We start from the raw sequence: 19,655 nt of genomic DNA on the forward strand, positions 1-19,655 counted from the left end.
AGCACTTGCTGAGCAAGGATTTGGGTTTCCCAGAGCTCAGGACATTTTGTACACTTCCCTTTTCTCCTGTCAGTGTGAAATATAGATGTGACACATAACGTGATGTGTGATAGGAGAGTGTACGAAAAAACACGATTACTCTCAGAGGGTACCATACCCTCAGAGGTACCTTCAGGTTTTAAAGAAAAATTTTTAAAAAAAGGAGCAGGAAATAAAACAAACAGCGCTGAAAATTTTGGTTGTAGTTGTTTTCGGGGGCTGTTTCTCGGTCGGTGCCGTTGCTATCGCTCCGCAGGGTGTTTTACACGCCCCTGTGAGGGGGCCTGTGCCTCTGGGCGCGCCGATAAGCGCGGCCCGGAGCCGGTGGGCTCGGCCTGACCGCACCGCCTTTCCCCTTCCTCCGCTCGGGCTTGGGCCAGGAGCGCCGGCCGAGCCCCCATTATCACCGCCCTGCAGAGCAGCCCGGCAGCGTGGCCGTGCCCTGCCTGCCTTTCCAGCCTTGAGTGCCTTTATCAGCTCCCTCAGGGCCGCGGGGAGAGGCCGATCCTGCGCGGATGGCCTCGGCTGGGGCCCGCGGGTCTGGGCCAGCAGAATTGCTCATTTCTGTTAAAAATAGGTTAGAAACTGTTCGAAAGTAGTTGATAGATCGTTAAGCATGTATTGTTATGTCAGGACCCAGGACATCCCTCTGGCTGTCCTGAGCAGCCGAGACCCCTGTCAGGAGCTCAGAGAGCCTGGCACAGAGCCCAAAATGCCTCTCGTTTGGATTATGACCCATGGAGCAAGTTACCAACCTTAGATGAAGGTCTGCAAGCCATCACAAATTAAGTAGAATAATAGTGAAGTTATCACAGGGTGAAAAAGTAGATTTTGGGGTTTCTAGAATGGGGATTCTAGAAAGATGGAGGGATCTGGGCATGTCCAGCCTTTCTCCTTCTTCTTCTTGGCCTCCAGTGCTGGGCTGGGAAAAAAGACTTTTTAACATTTCTTGGGGTCACTCTGACAAGCTAGGGACCCCAACACTGTTAGTTTGGTTGTTATATTGTAAAAAAGTAGTTATAAGAAATATGGTACTCAACCTACCATAATACACCTAAGTAAAGTGCATCACCCCCCCAAGCAAAACGAGCCAGCCTGGACAGAACTGCAATGGGCCAATCAAGCACCTTAAACCTTCATGCAAATGAAGGATCCAAAAAGAAACCAATTCAAAGGAACAAAAAACAGGATCAAAATGGGGCTTCTGACCCACTGAATCCGTACTGTTCCATCTGGGACATCAGGGACATTGCTGCTGAAGCAGACCCAGCGCCGGTGTTGCAGCATACTCGACGGGAATGCTCTTGCTTGCCCGTGGGCCCCCTTGCTTTAGGCCTTTCTTTTTCTTATAATAAAAGCTGAAATCACTTGTTCTCATTTTTATCAATTTCTAGGGATTTCTGTCGCCACATCTGCAGGAGAGTGGGTTCCCTTCCAGCAGTTTCCCTCAGCACTCAGGGGTGTGCCAGAAGTATCTTTTCATCCTCCCACCATCCCTCTTCAAAAGCTTTTTACCCTCTGAGGAAGGTCCTCGAGGGAATACTATACACAGAGCTGATTTCCTCCCAGCTTTTCCCCAGCTGGGATCCAGTGGGAGCAGCACCCCTCCATCCTCTGGGAGCCCCCACCCTCCCAGGTACCCACAGCCTTCAGGGGGGCCAGTTTGGATGGCTGGTGGGCAAGTAGCCATCTCATCTTCGCATGGCCCAGTCCCTCTGGGCTAATCCACAACGTGTATTTTACCATATATTTTACCATCCCACCATGGAAATGCTCTGAATAGTCTCAATTCTCTGAAATTCTCAGTTTTGAATATAGGAACTGATGTTCTGCTTATCAGTGTGCTTCTGACCTGGAACCACTCGGGGACATAAACATCCAAGAGATTTTGCACAGTCCTATTGAGTTCCACCCAAATTTTTTGCACTTTTTTGGGAGTTTTTTAGGACTAGGTTTTCATCTGCAGAGGCTTTAGGCCAGCAGCTGTTTTTTTGTGGCGTGGCTGGTATGATAGGTGAACACCTGAGAGCTGAAGCCTCTGCAGACTGTTGTGCTGGTATATCATAAAATCATGGATGATTATAGATGTATGAAGAAATTCAGGGAGCAAGGGAGGAGTTGGATCGTGGTCCAGGTGACAAATTTCACTTGAGTCCCTTCCCTGCTGTGTCACAGACCCCGCGGAGGAGATCTGTTTTACTGGATGAGTGTACACGTTATCAGCCTGCCTTGGAAAACCTTTTATTTTATTCTCAGTTTTATCTCCCACTAATCTTTCAAGTATTTCTACAATTGAGCAGATGTTTAATACCCAGGGACATGTCTAGAATTGAAGGAAAGATATTTTCCAAGTAATTTGGGGGAACCTGACAAGAATCCCTTAGTGCTGGCTGCTAACTGTGTTTTCTTCCTCTTTTGATAGATCTGGTTGTGTCAAGGAAAGTCTCCGTGGACTTGGTCTAACAAAGGCATGATGGATCTGACCCTTTGTAATCTTTGCCAATAAAGCTGGAAAAATGTTATTTTTTTCCTCTGTTGCTATCCTGCCAAACATCATTTTGCTCCCAGGAAAGCCTGGCTTTGTATCATGCTCAGTGCAGTAGTTACCCACCTGGGCTTGTATCTTTTACCCAAGCATGCCAACTATTTTTTTCCCCTTTGTATTGCCAAGGTTTTTTTGATTTATTGTACCTCAGCTCTTTCTGAGGTAATGTTATAATCTTGAAAGAAGATTTTCCTGATCAGTTGCCACAATAAACAAAGCAAATCTGCCTTGGGTGATTGCAGACATTAAGCACACTTGGATCCCTGTTGCTCAGGATTTATTATGGACCATAATGTATCTATGGGATGCATGGAGAGGAAATTCAGAGGGGAAAAAGGGCTCCTATCCCAGTTAGGCTGGTGAAACTGAGTAGGGGAGAATGGTGAGAGATGCAGAAATAAGGATGTTATTTCTGATACTCTAATGAAGAAGGCGAATCTGAACAAACAGCTCTCCCAAAATTTCACTGTTCACTTAAAATGTGCTTGCTGCTTGTTAGGAACAGCCTCCCTCCAGGCTTGCTGGCACTGCTGTTGTTAATTACTGACTCAGAAGCTGTGTGAAGGAGGTTGAGGATTTAGATTCTTTGGATAATATAGAAATTCAGCCTAGAAATGAGGGATGTGCTGCACAGGTTTATGGCTAACGAAGGCACAAACTGCTTTGGGTTGGAAGGGACCTTAAAGCTCATCCCATTCCCACCTCCTGTCATGGGCAGAGACATCTCCCACTATCCCAGGGTGCTCCAAGCCCATCCAGCCTGGCCCTGGACACTTCCAGGGAAGGGGCAGCCACAGCTTCTCTGGGCAACCTGTGCCAGGCCCTTCCCACCTCACAGGGAAAAATTCCTTCCTAACTTCTTACCAAAATCTCTCCTCTTTCAGTTTGATTTGTCTATTATTTTTTATCTCCAGCAAGTGAGCCCAGAATGACTCAAGGATTTAAAATTAAGTCTTAGTTCAGCACAAATAATTCTATTTTTTTTGGTCTGGTTGAACCGCTCATTTTATAAATGATATTTCCTATTTGATGTTCTTCCCACCAAATCACTCATTGCAGTGTCCTTTGTGATCCCCTCCTCAGCAGGGACTGCAGTGTGATGGATGCTGTGCAAACCCAGGTCTGGGATGGATCCTACACAAACACTTCCCAAGGACAAGGCGGGCAGAAGGTGCTGGGAAGGAGGCAGCACCATTCCACTGTGCAAGTGGAAAACTTCCAGAGGCACACAAGGCACTCTTCCCAAGAACACCCTGGGAACCTCTGGCACAGCCAAGAGCTGAATTAATATCTCCTGAGTCCTTCAAGGACAACCCCTTCTCCCCAAATCAGTTTTATTTTCTAACAGAAAGCCAGTGGAAAGAACCCTTTGATTTCAGTGATTTAGGCAGAGTCCCAAATGCTCCCAAAAATCCATTGCTGCATTCCCAAGCCACCTTATCCAAGGCAGAGAGGAATTTTAACCTCTGTTTCTGTCGAGTTCTGACTCAAAGTCAGGTAAAGGGTGGTGGCTCAGCAGGAGCTCTGGCCCCTCACTGGCAGTTCTATGAAAATGATTTATTTTTGTCACTTCTTGTGATTAGTCATGTCTCACATGGGGTATGTTGGTACCATCTCTGTCTCTCTTTTTGCTCTGCAGTTTGAATTCAGACATGGAGTAGTTTTTGGGGGTTTTTTTGGCTCAGCACACGTCTTGTATACAGAATACTTCAAGGAAAGCTTTTTCTGACCAGTCCTTGTGATGAGAGGACCCAGCATTCAATCTTTATCATTCCCAATAACCAGAAACTGGTGGAGGCAGATGTTAAAAGTGTGTAGCCCCCATTTCCAAGAAGTGCAAAGAGCCACATTCTCTTCCTTTGCCCTATCCTTATTCTAATCCTTGTGCATTTGCAAAGGCTTAGAAGCAAAGCATGTGGAAATGCCCATGCCGAGTCTGTTTGGTTATCAGCTAATTCATTCTCAGGAGTAAAGCCCACACTGGTGAAGTCATCCTGGGTAACTGAGCATCCTGAATTATTCTTTCTTGTCAAATCTCTCGCTGAGTGATATATTAATTTTTTTTTTTTTTGTGTTGTCAGAAAAAGAAAGAAAAAGGCAGCTTTCAAGTTTCACTCAGTAGGTTTTTCACATATCACTGGTGATCCCTTTACATATTTGAAAATTCCCACATCCAAATTAATTCATGCAAGGATGCTTTTCATTTGTGTTTTTCAGAGAGGGACTTTGACCAAGGGTACGGAGTGATGGGAGAAGGGGGAGTGGTTTTAAAACGAGAGAGGGTGAATTCAAATTGGATGTTGGGAAGAAATCCTTCCCTGTGCGGGTGCTGAGGCCCTGGCACAGGTTGCCCAGGGAAGCTGTGGATGCCCCATCCCTGGAAGTGTGCAAGGCCAGGTTGGAAGGAGCACAATAGTGGGAGGGGTCCCTGCCCTGGCCCAGGGTGATCTCTAAGGTCCCTTCCCGGCTGGACCCTTCTGGGATGCAGTGGAGGTTGGCCTCGAGGCCCCATGATGCTGGCCAGGGCAGAGCAGGTCACAGTGGCCCTTCCTTGTCGCCATGAGCTGCTCTCCTGTCAAACCCAAGGAGAACAAAAGGGGCCATTTGTTGCCGAGCTGCTGCCCAGCTGTGGCTGTGTCTAATCAGAGTTAATTACGGCCCTGCAACGCTCCTGTCCCCGAGCTCCCAAGGAGCCACCGCTTCATTCCTGTGCCTCCGCTGCCAATTTTGGGAGCTGCCTATTATCAAGCACCAAAAGGTAGAGATTGCACAGGATCCCTGGCAAGCAGCACAAAGTATCCCAGCTTAATACTAAAGCAATGACTAATCAGGGCATCCCAGGAGGAAGCTTTGCAGTAGCTCTTGCAAGGGTAATGAGGACAATTTCCATAGCTATGACACTTTCAGCCAAGAGAAATGCCACAAATCTTGTTTATTCTTATTTATTCTCTCCTGGAGCAGCAGGTAACACAGAGCCAAAAGAAAAGGACTTTTCCTGTGGGAGGGATTGCACCAAACGTTTTGCAGGATGAACAGCCAGGGTTGTTGTTTTATCATGGCAGCACTAACAGCTAAATTCTATTAATTGCTGAATGTTGTTTTGTTTGGCAAATACAGGAAGCAGTTTACATGGCTACGCAAGTGCTCTGGTTCCCAGTCCTTCTGAAATGGTATTATTGTAACGGGATAATACTGATTAAGGACAGTTCCCTGAGGAAGGAGGGCCTTTTGATGACTGAGTCATTTCCTCTCCCTGCTCGACTCCAGGGCGATAGCACTTCTCTGCCACAGGCACACACCCTTTGTAGCCAGGGACTTCTCCACAGAGGAGGTCCAAAGCACAGCCTTGGCCTTAGGTGGAAATGCCCGAGGCCATGAGTCCTAAAGAAAGCATTGGAGCAGCAGAAATACAGCAGCAGTCCAAGCAGAAGCTATTTTTTCCCCCCAAAATATTTCACTTGCCAGTCCCTTTTCAAAACCATTGTTTTTGGCTACACCACTCTGCTGGAATAGTCTGTCAACCCCTTAAAACTTCGATTTTTGTTCCCATAGAGGTTTGGCAAATTAATTTGCTAAAACCAAGCACACCTCTGCAAACCGTGGCAGTGCAGCCTTCTCCTTCTGGACACGGTCACCTGCCACCAGTGACCACCAGGCCAAGGCCACCAGGTCAATTAACACAGGTCAGAAATCAGTAACAGCAAAACTGTTCACTCCTAAACTGCAGAAAATTCAGAGTAAGGGCCTAGAGGGAAAAGATTCCATGTCCTCTCACAACTGATGGGCATCAACACTTCCCAACCCTCAAGCACCAAGGGATCTGATCCTAGTGGAACACAAGAACAGCCCTCAGCCTCTCCTTTCCCTTTGATTTTTGTCACATATTGCCATGGGAGACGCTCGAATGAGCTCAAGTCTAACGACGGCTTAGCAAGAGAAGGTTCCTGTTATCACTCCCGAGCTCAGCCCGGGCCCTTCTCAACGTTTTCCCTTTTGAGGTACAGTAATTGCTCTCCGATTAGGCAGGAAACTGTACCAGGGTTATTGCTCTAAAGGAGCCAGTGTTATCAAAAAACAACACATCAGGGCCTGTCCTCACAGGAAGGGAATCATAAGTAATCAGCAGTGCTATAACGCAATTGGCTGCTGCTCCCTCCCCGCCGAGCCCAGAAAAAAAGCAGCGTAGGACATTTTTTTTTTTTGGTAGCCAAAGTGTTTTAAAAGAGCCCTGGTTCCTCTTTGCCTCCCTGTTTGGCTTCTCCAAACATTGCTGTGTTTCCTCAACAGGACATAAAAAACTCTTGGTGTGTGCAAGGACAGGGAAGGGGGGCCTTCCTCACAAATTTTGCAGAGTGGTGCCATCCCTTCCCTGAGTGCACCCTCCACTTTGGGAGCAATGCTAGTCAAGGGGAAGAACTGCCCTAGAGTAGAAAAATGATGAAGATCCTTGGGTGACACCCTTCCTGCTCTTTATTCCCATTCAGGTTACCTCCCTTGGAAAATAGGTGTTCCCCAGCACTTGTGAATACCCACAGGAGCAGTGGTGGGTGTAACGTTGGTTCTCTTACACAACTACTTGCCATAATGGCCTTTTAACCCTGTCCAAAGTGGTAAGATGAATTGATTTCATTCATCAGGAGCTGCATCAATATAATTTAATTGAGCAGGACCTCCATCCATCCATCCATCCATCCATCCATGAACACACCCACAAGCGTGCACAGTACTTATATCTGGGTTACAGAGCTCAGCATGTGCTACAAAAGGAAACAGAAATATTGAATTTGGTAATAATACAGAATCCATCTGGGAGAGATGGTCAGGGAGCAAAGGGAAGGCAGGTCAGAAAGGATTTCCCATATTGCTGGACCACAGGTGAGGATTTCAGGGTCCCACCCTCGTCAGGTGGTCAAGGGATGTGGGGTGGTGGTGAAGGAGAAGCTATGAAGTCTGGGAGAACAAATTCTCCTGGAGGAGCATTTTGACAGATCTTCCTGCTCAGCTGAGTCTGCCTTCAGCGCAGAACTTCTGACAATCCCTGGTGGATGAGGAAAGGAAGGGATAAGGCAGAAAACAAAAAAAATCTGTCAATAGACCATTCTGGAATGTTTCAATACTTTGCTGTTTGGTGAGTTTAACCATGGGTAACAAAAAGGACAATACATGAGCCTTGAGCTGTCAGAGAAGAGGCTGGAAAATCAGTTGGTATCAGCAAGAAAGGTCCCAACGTTTTATGCTTATCATGTGTCCCCAGAAATAGAAATATTTGTCCTTTGGTCGCTGCTTTTCCTGTTTGCTTTTCCCCCTCTATTAAACATGGAAGCCCTCCCTGCTTAACTGAGCCCCTGGATGAGTTGGAGTCTGGACACACAGGGATGTGAGCACATCCCCCACAACCTCCCTGGCAGGAGCCTGAGCTGCTCAGAACTCACAGATAAAAGTCTGAAGAGCCCAAGCAGGAACATCTGCTTTGCCAGGAGTCACGATTTCCCCATTTGGTCTGATCCAGGGGTCATGGTCCTTCAGACCTCAGCAGAGTTTTTAGCTCAAGGGGTACTTGGAGTGCTGAGCTGCTTTTACATCTCAGCTGCTCTCCCCAAAACGACTTTTGTCAGTTTGGTTGTTTGTTTTAGTGGTGATGTTTTTAAACTAAAGCCTGTGTGCCCATAAGGCACATAAAATAAGAGGCTTTTAAAAGCCAGAGGATAAATAAAACACAACCTTGAATAAACAACAGGCTTTTGTCCTAATTTCCTCCCATTCCTTAATGGATGCTGATAAACTGTCTGAATTTCTCAGTGTATTAATGCCACAATGACAGCAACACCAAACCCACAACTTCACAACAGCAATGATTTGACCAAATTGTTGCATTTGAGGCAAGCAATTGTTTCATTCCAAGTGGGTTGTAGGATATCACGGCCTTACCAGGCTGCTTCTTTCTCTACCCCATCACAGACAGCTTCAGTGACAGGCATTTGTCAAAGAAAACCCACTCAGGGCTAATAGATTTCATGGAAAAAAGTATCTTGTTTGATCAGGTAAGACCATGCACATCATGGTTTTGTTACTCACTTTATGCTCAGCACCCTTACAAAGGGAAACTGTTAAATTTCACTGTTAATTTTTTTTTTTTTTTTTTGCTGGTGTGCCTGCAAAAGTGCCATGATGGCTCCAGCAGTGCCTGGTGTCCTCCAGAGTGACTCTTGCCAGGATGACCTTGCCTTTGTTGTTTCTGCTCATGTGGTTAATTCCTCCCCTCACCCAGGTCTGTGTATTTATGGATTTCTCCCTGTGAGGGTGGTGGGGCACTGGCACAGGTTGCCCAGAGAGGTGGTGGATGCCCCATCCCTGGGAGCACTCAAGGCAAGATTGGATGGGACTCTGAATAGCCTGGTCTGGTTGAAGATGTTCCTGCCCATTGCAAGGGGTTGGACAAGATGAGTTTTAAGGCTCTTTCCAGCCCAAACCATTCCAGGATTTTGGATCTGTGACCTGTGTTTAAGCACAAGAACTGCTCTGTAAACAACATGGAGCATTTTTATCCCTCTGGCCCCGTGGGGATCAGAGCCTGAGCCCAGGATTTCTGCTCCTAGCAGCTTCCATCCACGAGTCCACTCACAAAGTGCTCTCAACTCTGCACCAAGGGCAAGTCCAAACAGCCTGAACACCCACCCAGAGCTTTGTTTGGAGAACATTCCCAGGGCACGTCACGCCCAGCCCATTTTTCCTTTGGAAGGTCTCGGAACAAAGCGGGCGACGCTCGGTAACATAAACACACATGCACCAAACACAGCCAGAAATAGGCAGCAAGCAAAAACAAAAGTCACAAGCAAAACAAATTTACAGAAAAACACAACTTTGGGCATGTCTTGGCACAGCACTAATTTGGTGAGTGTATGCACTTAATCTTTACTGCTTGGTGAGAGAAGTTGTTCCTTCTCTGTATCAACCCATTCCCTCTTTTGCTTTTTATTTCAGGACATGTAAAATTTTTACTGAAGGGGGGTGGTAATTTTCACAACCAGATTTAATTTTGCTTCAGAAGCAGGCAAAATATTACAACAGGCCAATTCATAAAAACACACTTAAATATTTCACATAATATGACCTCACCTCCAGGAATGAAAGCTGAGAATTCACATGGAAAGCACAGTGATTTGTTACAAGGGGAGCAGATGGGCATCATCCTAAAGAGCAGGAATATTTGTCCATCCACTGTTTCTTTCCTAAAGGATTATTTTCTCATGCAGCAAGAAGAGAAGCCAGACCTTACATCATCAAAAACAATCTCTGGGCATCCACGTGAGAATCAAGCAGGGCATGGATTCAAGTACTAAAAAGAATAGTGGGGGGTTCTTCAACTCTGATTTTCGAGAGAAAAAGGGCTGAAAAAAGAGATTTTAAATTTATAATTAATAGGCATTCCAATCTCCAAGTCAAATTAAAGTTCTCCCATGTGCAGGATTATCCCAAACCCAAAAGAAATGGAAGCTGAGCATTCCCCTTCCAGTCACTCTCTGCTCCCTGAAATCATCCTGGACATCACAGCGTGCCCTCAGTCCATCCTTGGGAGCTGACAGCCTGGCACAGGAGCAGGGCTGGGAGCACCAGGCCTGGCTGTGTTATGATGAATTCTCTGTTTTAATGATTTGGAGGAAAATATTGTTCGTGAGCTACATAAACAATTTTAATTGGCTCAGGCGCCCAAAATGTGCTTTTTTTGTTTGGCTGCCAAGGTTGCTTTCTTGCTTGCTAATTATGTTTCGCTTTAGCTTTCAGCAAAAACAGGAAATAAAGCATCCATTACTCGAATGACAACTTTTCAACAAGCCAGCATTTCAACATCCATTGTGTAATTTCCGACCCCGAGCCAGCTAGGAGCTAAGTGCCTTTAGAGCCATATATCCCCTCTCACAAGGGCCTTTTGGGCCCCTTGTGCTCCTAAATAATGTTTGTGTGTCTGAAACAGGCCAGACACATTTGCTGTTGCTACCCACTGCCCAAAGAATTCCCTTTCCTACCACAAGATTTCAAGGATCCTGAAGAAGATCATGTTTTTTTTTCCCAAGGTCATGGAGTGATGGGAGAATGGGGAATGGTTTTAAAATGAGAGAGGTGGTGAAGGTGGTGAGGCCCTGGCACAGCGTGCCCAGAGAAGCTGTGGTTTCTCCATCCTAGGAAGTGCTCAAGGCCAGGCTGGACAGGGCTTGGAGCAACCTGGGATAGTGGAAGGTGTCCCATGGCAGGGAGGTTGGAATGAGGAGGTCTTTAAGGACATGTTCTTTAAGGTCTCTTCAAAGCTGAACTATTCTGTTATTCTGTGATTCCAGGTGTCAGGCCAGAGGCTGCCCACATGTCTGAAAATCAAACTGCAGAGATTTTAGGGTAAGATTAAATGATGGTTTCTCCTCCCTCAGGTGAAAACATGGTGGTCCCAGGCCCCACAGAGGAGGGTTGGACTGATGAGTGTGTGTGTTTTCCTTTTACATCTCTGTTTCTTTAGTGCTGATATTGATTCTAGGCTCTGATTGTCAGGGTTTTTTAACAAGTCTTGCGAGTTAGGCTTTTATTTCCCCTCCTGAGATGCCCTGTCTTTTGTGGTTTCAAAACACACTTTCAAAAGCATCCAGAATGGATGCTCTGTGCCATTTCCCAGCTCAGCTGTGGAGGAGAAGCTCTTCTTCCTTGTGTTCAGCCAACTGAGCTGTTCTTGGCAAAGCAAGCAATAGGTACCTACCACATGGTGGGGGTGAGTGAGAATGCCCTTTAAATTACCTATAAAACCCTTTGATTCAAACTGCTGATGTTGCCATAGGCAATTTGCTAAGCTTATTGATCATCTTCTGTTTAAATTAAAGTTTGATGTCCTGGAACAGGCTATTCAGCACTGAGAGCTAATGGGATGGGATGAGATACAGGGAGACAGAGAAACATGCACATGGGGGAAATGGATTGTGGTCAAAAAGGAAAAAAAAGAGGGTTATATGCTGAATAAGTTCCATGGGTCAGTTAGCAATAAATATTGTGGTTGTAAAAGAGTCCAGGGTGGATGTTGAAGGTGGGGGTTTGTCTGTGTAATTAAAGGGAAACGGGAAGCTTGTTAGAAAACAAAAATTTCAGAGAAAGGAGGTGAAAAAATGAGTTGTATGATTTATTATAAATGTGTGCTTAGTGATATCTGCTGGAAATTCCAGCTGCCCCAAAGTTTTTGGTAAGCTGGGTGAGATTTGAGCCAGTACAGGCAGGAGGTGATTGAGGCAAACATTGGCCAAGGAAGTGTGGAGAGGCTGTCCATGGCAGATGTGAGTCTGTCCTTCCATCTCTCAGTCAACCATGCAATCATTCATACTCACACAAAATAAACCTTTGGAATGAATTAAAATCAGGCTTTCAGAAAGAATGCAGGATTCCTTGCTGGAGCCATACCCAGTAAGACTGTGGCTTCTTTTCCCCCCCATGAAAATCAAGGTTGATTTCCTGGTTTTAGATTAGTTTTTGAGCTTTTCATTACACACCACCATGTCTGTCCTAAAGTTAATGGAACATGCACTTGCTGAAGGAATATCAAGATAAATTCTATGGCTGAGTTACCAGAGGAGTAACTGAGAGAACAACTAAACATTTCTGGCCTAGGCACTAAACTTTGCCCACACTGGCCTAGGAAGTAATTTCATAACCCCCCAAACTTCTTAAAGCTGAAATAGTATTGGTAAATAGTGGTCAGACGTTCACCAGTCCCACTAAAATCAATTAGTGAACAAAGCCTGATAAAAACTTTCAACACAGCAGAGAAAAGCAATAGTGAAGAAGGTACCTGTAGAACCTCAGTGGACACTCCCTTCTGGAAGCAAAGTGAATCCCACCTTTGAAATTAAATATAAATATAAATATAAATATAAAATATAAATATAAATATAAATATAAATATAAATATAAATATAAATATAAATATAAATATAAATATAAATATAAATATAAATATATATAAAACCTGAACAGCCTAGGTCATGGAAGGTGTCCCTGCCCACAGCAGAGGGTTGGGATGAGATGGACTTGGAGGTCCTTTCCAGCCCAAACCATTCCAGGATTCTGTGAACATCTCAAGATAAGCTGACTGCTGCTGCTGATTTTGGTCAGACATTCTCCTTTATCTCCAATATTGCTGTAAATCTGTAAGCCCACGAATCCTTTTCGAAGGAAAGGCTTGCAAGATATGGACTTACTTATGAGCCATCTAAGCATCCAGAATTTTTGTTTCTGAGACCACCCACTTGGGCAACCTGTGCCAGGGCCTCTCCACCCTGACAGGGAAGGATTTCTGCCCAATGTCCCACTAACCCTGCCCTCTGTCGATGTGAAGCCATTCCCCCTTGTCCTGTCCCTCCAGGCCCTTGTCTGATGTCCACTCCTGGAGCCCCTTTAGGCACTGGGAGGCTCTAAGGTGTCCCCAGAGCCTTCTCTTCTCCGGGCTGAGCCCCGAAGGCTGCGGAGCTGCCGGGGGAGCGTGGTGGCCGGGAGGAGCTATCGCAGGAACCATCTGTGCTCAGGCAGCTCTGCAGGAAACCCCGCCAGCCCAGCACCCAGCTTGGAGTCTTATTTCCCTCCCTGACAGTTTTTCTCCTTGACACTTTCCCCAAACGACAGCGGGGAGGAAGTGAGTTGTCAATTGAGCATCAGGGCTCGTTCCCAGCCGTGGAATGCAGAGTGCTTTAGTTAAGAGCCAGTGCCTTTTTACTGGGCACTTATTTCCTGTAGGCACAGCTAACAGGAAATCTATTGGAAATAGAAATAGTTAGAAAACTACAGTGGGTGCTTTTAGAGTCATAAAAAATGACAGAATCCGCTAGGTTGGAAAATTAGGATCATCAAGTCCAACTACCCGAGTTTACCTGAGAAGGGTGATTTTTGTCTGGCCAGAAATTCAAGCTCATGGTTTTGGTGCGTTCTCAAAAACACAGAAAGTTGTGAAACAGGGGAAAAAAATCAATTAGTGGGGAAAGCCTGATAAAAACTTTCAACATGTCAGAGAAAAGCAATAGTGCAGAATGTACCTGTAGGACCTCAGTGGACACTCCCCTCTGGAAGCAAAGCTAATCCCACCTTTCTAATGAAAGATATATATTTTCCATGGATATATAATGACTCAAATAGCCATTAATTCTACAAGAATGGTCTTTCATTCTAAAAGAGCTACAGGGTGGTAGGAAGAAAACACAGAAAATGTTGCTGAGATTGCAAACCATCGTATTGTCCGTGTTGCCAGTGCAATATTAGGGCACTGATCCCACCTGGAAAATACTTTTCCTCTGCCCAGCCCACTGGTTATGCAATTATTACATCTCCTATTATGTAAAACAACAAAAATATCTTTAGAATATTCTCTGAACAATTGATAAAAATCTTATTTGATTGAAACTGCAAATCTATAAAACAAATCTAAAATCTAAAAAGACCCTAAGCAAGGTTTATCAATTCAGTGTAGAGAATGTTATTCTGAGAGTCTGGTGATTCTACTTGTGCTATCTTTAAAAAAAAGAAAAATCATAATTCAGCCTTTCCTCAAACATAAGCTTAGAGTAAGCTTAAAGCCTGCCATTTCTGCCCTACTCTGCTGTGGGGAACACCACTGGATTTTGTTTCACCCGAGGAAGGCAGCAAGAAACTCCTCGAGAAGATGCTGCAGAACAGGCTGCCCAGGGCAGGGCTGTAATTCCAGTCCCTGGAGGGATTTAAAAGCTGTGTGGATGTGGCACTTAGGGACACAGTTTAGTGGTGGCCTTGGCAGTGCTGGGGGAACAGTCTTAGAGGGTTTTTCCAGCTCTAAATTATTCCCAGATCTAAGCACCATCAGGATTTTGCTGGGGCAGTGTAACAGCACGGGCAAATATTCCCATTTAGGTCTGTCCTAAGTTTCCTACTCAGCAGGTAGTAAAGGAAATAGGAAATCAGACATCAGGAAGGCTGAAAAGACATTTCTGAGCCTGAAGAAGAAGTTCCCAAAGCAGAAATCCCTCCAGTCAACAGGGATGCTGGGGACTGTCCTGCCCTGCAGCAGCAGGAGGGGCAGAAATTGTGCAAGAAGCTCAATCGGCGCTGAAATGAGGAAGGAAATAATGTGTTAAATGATTTAATTCTCTGAGCTCACTTTGTTCCTTAGAGATAGACCCAGAATTGGGGCTGATTACAGTGCCTTGTTTTGATTAACAGAGGGAGATCTGAGACAGAGACATTTCTATCAGTTTCAAAGAGTTCCCACATCTTGTATTTCATTTTCACAGTGGGGTCAGGAATTCAAAGAACATTTATCTTTCATTCTTTATAGCTAAAAAATTATTTTCAACGATGCCAGTTTAATGCTAGTCAATTCCACTGACCTTATTATACTTCAGTGGAATTACTCCAGATTTACACCAGTGGAGTAGGTGGACTTTATCTGATGTTAAATGAATTTATGGGCTTTGAGTACTCAGTATATGCTTTTTTAAATTCCTGGGGAGTTTGATGGGATTTAAGGGTGATCAATTACTTTAGTTTTGTTTCAGCTCTACATATTCCATCATAATGCAGCCAGAATTTGGAAGTTAATGGGCCAAGTGCAGCCTCAGATGCAGCCTGGGATGCTTTTGAGGCCAGGTTCCCCAGCAAACCATCACTCCTGCTGCCAGCACCTGACAAATCCTGAGCTCCTCTGTGCTGCTGCAGGAGATTAAAGCAACATTTCTTTTGTACTACCCAGTAATCTTTATGTTGGGTGGTAAAGTTAATGTACGGGATTGTCACTCAACCCATTTCACACCAAAGAGCCCAGAGCAGCTCTGAGCCAGCAGTCTGGAGGTGAGAGCATCACCCACCCATTCCTCAGTCTCAGAGGATGTGTGGAGCCGCTAAATGAATCATTAAAAAGAATTGAGAATTCCTGAACTGTTGTAACTACTGAGAACACCTCCACCCCCACGAGTCCCCCGCTCTCAGGAACAGCAACTTGCTCTCAGCTTGGTGGGAGAAATGGGTTTTAAACAACTCAGTTCTTTAGTGCATGTGTTCCTCTTCACAAGGAAGGGAGAGAGGCTTGCAGAGCCCATTAGCTGTTCCACATGCACATCCATTGGCAAGGGGAATTAGTTTCTGGCCAGCACACAGCCGCTGGGTAACACAAAGGACAGACTGCTTTAATCTTCAGCAGCAGCATAGCGGTGTCCAGGCTTGTCAGAAGCTGCAGGAGGAGTGATGGCCGTGCTGCTGACAGCCTTCTAATTGGGTAGTAGAAAGCAGCTCTAAAGGATGTGTTTGTGCCAACAAGTGTGGCTTGACATCAAGAGAGCTCTGCCGAGGAGCCGAGGGGGGAGCGCTGGATGCGGGGCTGGGGTCTCACAGCCAGCAGAGCCGAGCTGGGCTGTGCTGCTGGAAAGCTCCAGCAGGGAACACATTGCTGGTGTGCAATCAGGAAAGGTTGGCCTGGCTGCTCTGCCAAAATGAGCTGTCTGTGTCTTTGAGCTCCAGAGAATCATAGAATGGTTCGGGTTGGGAGGGACATTAAAGGTCATCTTGTTCTGCCCCCTGACACACCACAGAAGATGGGAGAGCCATGAGCACTGGAAGCCATTTGCCCACCATAGGTTTGTCCACTGATCCTGATTCTCTCGCTCCATACCCCAGAGGTCCCAGTGCTGCCTGCTGCACTGCTGGGATCCAGCAGCCAGGACCTCCTGTGCCAGCCCCTGCTCCTCCAAATCCTCTGCAAAGCAGCAGCAGAGCTGACAGAAGCTGAAAAACACAGGCAGCTGTGCAACACTGCCTTCACTTAAATATTAATAGGGGATGCTGAATAATTCCACCTTTAGCCGTGGCTGGAAGGCTGGCTGATAGGGAGTGTGTGATAGGAGCTGCTGCACCTACCTGTCACTGTGCTTAGGTGACTACAGCTCAGTCAAAGGGGAATTGAAACCACAAGTTAATCTGAGAGTGCTCAGCCCCTGTGGTTTTGGAATTAAATGCCTGCTCTAAATATAAATAAAAGCTGATGGACTCGCTGCAGAGAGAGCTGTAGCCCAGGCAGGGTGGGAGGCACCTGGCCTCAGCTGCAGGTTCTGGCTGGGGCAGAAAATGCAGGGAAGCATTTCCAGGCCTTCCTTGTTGTTCCTGATGACCAGGAAGAGAAGATGAAACTTCTGGGTGGTGACATCAGTGAAAAGGGGCTTAGAAAGCAAAAAGGAGAGCTCCAGGGAAGGGTGCCCTCCAAAGTTGATCTTTTTATTTTTCTGGGTTTATTCCCACCTGAGAGTGGCCCAGTGACAGCTGGTCCATACATGAGAGAAGAAAGCTCAGCAGTGGGTGCATGCTGGTGACCAGATGGGATGGGACAGGAGAGGATGCTCTGCCAGCAAACTGCTCAGCATCCCAGCTCTCCTGCTTTGGCACAGCCCTGCCCTCCCCACGTCCTGCCAGAGCAGGGCATGGCACTGCTGGCAGCTGTGCAGGGGCTCCAGAGGCGAGCCCCGGGCTCCTGAGGTGACTGGTGCAGAGAGAGAGGCGTGAGGATTGCAGCAGGAGGGCTTCACAGAGACTGTCTATTTAAAAAATGTGTCAGGACTGATGAATACTCCAACAAACATGATTGGGATAGGGTCACTGTGAAGAGATGCAGTAACAGCGTGGAGAGACCCCAGTTTTGCTGGAACCAATGCTCTTTTCTCCCTGAAATGACACTTCTCCACAGACTTGTGTGTGGAGAGGGAGCCAGACAACTCATACCCATGGCATCCAGAGGCAGCTAATAATTCCCTCAGTGGTGGAGTGCAGCATGTTCCACTAACATCTGCAGTAACTGGAAATGTACCCATCCAATTTTCTCCTCTCCCCCAGCCACAAAAGGAGACCACTCCAATTATTTTTCAGACAGAATTAAGGCTGATGTTTACCATTATCTCCCTGGTAACCCTCTCCTCATGACTACATTATGCAACATAATTGTAAAGCCGTCTCAGCTCACTGGGGTTGTTATTAAATGTACTCTGCTGCTTTTTTTTTTTTTCCCCAAGGTCAAGGTTAGTAATTAGGTGGCTGGTATGCTTGGGACAGAGGCTTGTTAGGTAGGAAAAAAATTAGAAGGAATTTAAAGGATGCATCAGGCATTCCCAAGTGATGAAATTTTGTCAGCAGAAGGTAGGCCAGTGAAGGAAGGGAATTAGGGGGTGTGAAGTGCTCCAGCACACAGGTCTGTGGATGAAACTCGGGCAGACTCAGGGCGTGAGACGTGTCGGATGAATTTCCACAGGGAATGCAGGGAAGCGAGCGCTGATATTGCAAGCTGAGGTGAGCGTGGCTCCTCTGAGCTGCAGCTTTAATTGGGGCTGCTGGAACAATAGTGAATCGAGCTGTTTGTTTTTCTTCTGGCTGGTTTTTCTCCAAAGGTCCACGGTGCTTGCACATGAAGTGTCAGCACCTTATTGTGCACGGCAGGAGGGCTGGAACGGGATGGTCCTTCGAGGTCCCTTCCAAGCCAAACCACTCCATGATTCCATGATTCCACTGTCCCCAGGCCAGGGATTCTTAGGGATTTGCCTTTGCAATGGGATGGGGCAGCCACTCAGCAGGAGTTCTCGCTGTTTCCCTGGCCCATGTGAACTAGGTGAGACCAGACTCCCTCATTAAATCCACCTCCTAATACATTTAATTAGGAAATATTGCTTCACTGCATGTTCAACCCTGGAAGGAATGAAGAGCAGAAATAACAACGTTCTATGGGGGAATGAGAAGACTGACGGGTTCCTGGAATGATGTCAGATTTCCTGGCAGCATTGCTGGCTAGTGCCAAGGTTATTGAATCTACCTGGTGGTAACATGAAGGAGTGTGTTGACTAGAGCCTCTAATCTGGAAAAACGCCTTTAGTTGGGAAACAGCTTGAAAAGGAGCACAAGATGAAGACCTGCAAGTCTGCAAGTGTCTCTGTGTTCACAAATGCATACTTATATACATACTACCTAGAAATGTGTAAAAAAACCCCATGAATATATAAATATCTGTACATATCTGTGTCTGTATATATTCACAGGAGAGCCTGAGCTACAGTCTCTGGTTGTCTATGACTCCCTCTTAAATTTTCCCTGAGGGAATTGCATTCCCAAGTCACCATTTATTTTCTAAACTGGAAGTATTTGTGGGTCTCTCCCTTGACATGAATGGATTGGGATGAGATGTTTAATGCCAAAGTCAAAACTCTCCCCAGAGCCCTACTGGGGTCATTCCCATGCATCAGCATAGGAGAGAGTATTTACCATGGAAAAAGAGGGAATTACTTGAAAGGACTGTACTGTAGAGCAGTAGCCTTATGAAAACCATGACAGAGTAATTGGATCTGGCTTGCGTGCAAGGCAGCAAGAGAAATCAATAAAAGAAGAGGGAGGAAGTGGGGAGGGGGACCTTTCACGTTCTTGCAGTGAAATATCCCTTCATCTGACTGCCTGTAACTAACTTTTCATCATCCCTGATGTGATCTGTAGTTGAAGATTTCTCTGGGCTATAACCACAGCTGCTGGGCTGGGTGGTTTTATTTCTCTCAGCTTTGCTGCTTGTGGGAGAAAATAAGGCAAAGCAAAACTAAACAAAACAAAACAAAACTTTGTAACTGCCCAGACCTCTCTGTGCACCAGGATCCTTATCTAACGTCTGGACCTCACAGTCCCAGGGCAAACCTCACCCTGAGTGTGGTTTTTATTGTTCTGGTTTGTTTTCTTCCAGTTCAAAGGAAGGGTTGAGCCCCAAAAAGAGAAGTGTGTCCTTGGTCAGAAGTCTGTAAGTTCACTTAGTCACACTTCACCAAAAGCCTCCAAAGTGTGTTCAAGTCAGTGCATGTGGTCATCACTCAGTGACAACTCCTTATCCTCTCCACCCACCTCTGTCCTCAGGGAGGTTAGAAAATGTGCTAATTGAGAGAATGATGAGGAGGGTTTGATATGAAACAAAAAAACCCAGCAAAATCAAAACAGCACTTGTGGAGAGCACACAGACCAGAACAGAACTTTGTGGCTGAAACAAAATTTCCAGGTTCATGAAAAGGGAACAAATACT

This window comes from Agelaius tricolor, unplaced genomic scaffold (assembly GCF_023055355.1).
Source record: "Agelaius tricolor isolate 1412-34295 unplaced genomic scaffold, bAgeTri1.0.p SCAF_5, whole genome shotgun sequence".
In the NCBI taxonomy this organism is placed as follows: domain Eukaryota; kingdom Metazoa; phylum Chordata; class Aves; order Passeriformes; family Icteridae; genus Agelaius; species Agelaius tricolor.